At 39.4% G+C, this 3,478-nt stretch overlaps 1 pseudogene; it reads right to left on the bottom strand.

Annotated features, from left to right (window-relative positions):
- Positions 1–1,680: 1,680 nt before the first annotated feature.
- LOC149176477 (receptor-like protein 4 pseudogene) lies at positions 1,681–3,225 on the bottom strand (annotated as a pseudogene).
- Between the last annotated feature and the right edge of the window lie 253 nt (positions 3,226–3,478).

Here is a 3,478-nt window from a genome sequence, read left to right as displayed (position 1 = left end):
GCATGACTTGGAAAATCCATACCTATTGCCAAATTGGCTCAAAGGGATTCATCACTTGCAAAGGGAACATATACTCCAAAGTCATGAGAATATAACCCTCATCCAAGGAACATTCTAGCCTACCCAATTCCCTTGTACCTACTTGAGTCAAACTAAAATAGAAGCTTGAAAAGAGTAGCATATTAGGTAAGCAGACAATAACCCATAAGCATGGAGGAATGAAACAAAAAAGTTTATAAAAGATACAATCAAATCCCAAATGGCATTTAACAACTAAGGCCCAATGAGAATTTACTCATCTATACTAATGTTTTCAAATTAAACATTAGGACCCCAGGGGACTGGAAAGTCCAGTGGAGTCATCACTTGCACAGTGGGCAGATAACCCTTATCCCATATGCATTATAGCAGGAAAATTGTTTTATCTCATGGAAATGTCTGAATTATTAAAAGGTGACTTCATGAGTCCAATTTTCCAATTTTTAATTATAGTTCAGTTGACTGACAGTTTTTTCAGATTACTATTTAGAAATTCAGTCTTCCAATTTTGGTCTAGAAGATTCAGATCAAGGTTGTCATATCATGGAACTCTGTTAATTGTTAGAAGGTAAGCATCGAAGTTAAACTCAAGTGCATCTGTCCATTTGCCTCATGCTTATGGGTTGTGCTGCAAAAATTTGCTGGTATCTTTGTTGTACCTTGCAGGAAAGTTTTTTATTGGATTTTTGATATCCACTAAGCCTTGATATTGTCGATAACTTGACAAGGATGAAGAATAGTGATCACGATCTCTTTGATATTGAAGTAAACAATGGAAAGACATACCTTTTTGGGAGAGAACAGGAGATTATAAATAATTCCCAAAGCAACAGAGATTCTTGGATTAAGAACATTCATAGGCCTGAATACCCTATTTCATATACAACGTTTGAAAAGTCAGTTATGTTAAGAGGACTTTTCTGAAGGTAGTGATTTGAAAATGGATGTCATGGCTCATGGAAGATAAAAAAACTTATATTTCTACACTAGAGAAGTATCCTATTGAAACATTGAAGTATGATTTACTTCAATTTGTTCGTATGAAGAAAGCTTCTCTGAATAGACCCGTTCTTGACCAGTTGATTTATGATGTCTCTAAGGGATGACACTTTCTTTCTTTCTTACATTATACACATCCATCACCAACAGGAAAAGAATGTAACAATAGTGGAGGTCAGAAGTGATTGTATAGAGACGTAGACTTGCCATACGAACCTATATGTTCAGAAGGTGAAAAGAGGTTAAAGCATGGTGGAAAAGATAGCTCTCAGTTTAATATTGAAAAGACAAGTGAATGCATTATGAAAAAAACATATAGTGTTTCTGAAAATGGTTGCCAGAACAATTCTTTATGCACTTCAAGATAGAATTTTCAGAAAGATTCCCAAATAAATACTGGAAATGGTATGTGGGTTATTGGATCTAAACTAGAAATCCACATTTCTGGAGATGAAAAATTACAGTAGTTATCAGGTGGCACCAAGTCAACTTCTAATGGTCATTCACATTGTAGTGAGATGAGAGATGATGGGGTTTGTTGCTTGAAAGGAGAAAGATGAACCCAAGGAGGAAAGAAATTTAGAAGCCACAAGTACTAGGGAACACAATTCACTCGAGGCAGAGGAGTTACTAGAATTGGATTTACTGATACCATGTAAAAATGGTCAGGAACAGACTTGTTTCAAATGTAGAGAAGGTGGAGTATTGTCCTGTTGCAGTGGGTGTTCTATTGAAGTACTCTAGGGTTTGAAGAGTCCCAAGTGCAGGCGGAATAGGTCCTTATATATTGTTTCCAATCAAATTTATTCTCTGTAACTGTTGCAAATTTGCTATGTCATCACTTATGAATCCCTTCAATCCTTGGTTGTCAAGACCTAATCCATCAATGAACCATGTTTTTTTTTATTATCAAAATGGCAGTTGATTCCACTCCAGGGGTGTTGTTGAGGAACACAAGGATCACCATTCCATCCAAATCGAGGAGGGAGTCCTAAGGTATCCTTCAATACCCGCAAGGACCAAACTTGTGTATTTATGGTTCTCTTTTCCATTTCAATAACCAGGAATATCTCAATAACATTCACCATTACACTTTTATGGCTATTTGGCCTAAAGCTAAGAATTATAGTTCTTCCATCAAAAGACATTGTCTTGTGCAATACAATCGCATCAAAAGGCTCCCTAGCCATCCCTGCAATGTCAACATTAGAGAAAAAGGGTTGCCCATTTATGGGCACATCAAATACCCTTTGCCCTGCACTGATCACACCATCCTCAATCTCTGCAAAATGCAGCCAAACAGAATAATTCGCGTTGGGCTCAACATTAAAATTATAATTCAAGACTTGCCCAACCGCAGTGCCTACTGAAGCAGATTGATAAATTGCTTTTGGAAAAAAAATTGGGGGCCACAGAAGTTCCTCGGATGGGATTCGAAGTCGTCAGCTTGCGAGTCGAGCTCTTGGCCACATCATCCGGCTCAGTATTCGAAAACCAAAAGCAGTTGCCGCCCCAGGGGTCGGCATTGTAGGACTTGCCGTACACACTTTGGTTTGCTCCACAGTCCACCCACTTAGAAATCCTGAATATGACAGTATCCCCCCACTGAGCCCCAAAATCATAAGCTTGTGGATGAAGCCGAAGAATCTTGATGCTCATTACCAATGGATCACCGTGGTCGGTGCTGTGAAGGCAGACAGTGGCAGCAGTGTCCAAGACAAAGACTGAAGCTTCGACATATACCTAGTCGTTGTTCATGCTCCAACCCGACTTTAAAGAATAGACCTGTGTTCCTTCAATGGAGACGTCAAAGAGTGGCTCGCGGTCGGCTAAAACATCCTCGTTGAGGCCAAAGAACATTCTAACGGAATAATGGCCACCTGGTAGATGACTGACGTTGTAGCAGTTCTCGAGACTGTTCGAGAGCTTAAAGAAACAAAGTTTCTTGAGCTGAGGGGCAATATATCTCGTGGTGATGGCATTTTTGGACGAGCCGACTATGTAACCATGGTCTTTCACCCAAATCATATTCGTTTCAGGGGTATGTGTGTTTTCCCATGAACCACAGTTGATCTGGATGGCTAATGTCTTTGCATTATGTGAAAATATTGTGTACATGCTCGTCCACACACAAATACATGCCACTGCGGCCAATCTAAAGACAACCTTGACTGTTTCCTTCACCATTTTTCAGTAACGAAACTTGATCTTGAAGCCTCTTACGCATGATTAGGATATGGTTCCTTAACAGAAAGCATAAAATTCATCAGAAATGGAGACATAACGTCAATGAGAACTGCAAAACTCCAAGATGATATCCATGTTCTCCATAGCCTCGAACCATGAGGCGTCTTCTGGGGCTGCATAGTAGTCCAAGAACCGCAAGATATTGCAATGATGGTGTTTTCCTGTCTTTTTACAGTCATCCAACGGTAATGTT

The sequence above is a fragment of the Pinus tabuliformis genome, chromosome 4_1 (assembly GCF_031772625.1).
Source record: "Pinus tabuliformis cultivar Carrire ecotype Pingquan chromosome 4_1, CPIR1, whole genome shotgun sequence".
Classification (NCBI taxonomy): Eukaryota; Viridiplantae; Streptophyta; class Pinopsida; order Pinales; family Pinaceae; genus Pinus; species Pinus tabuliformis.
The sequence above is the reverse complement of the archived record's forward strand: the minus strand, read 5'-3'. Positions and strand labels throughout refer to the sequence as shown.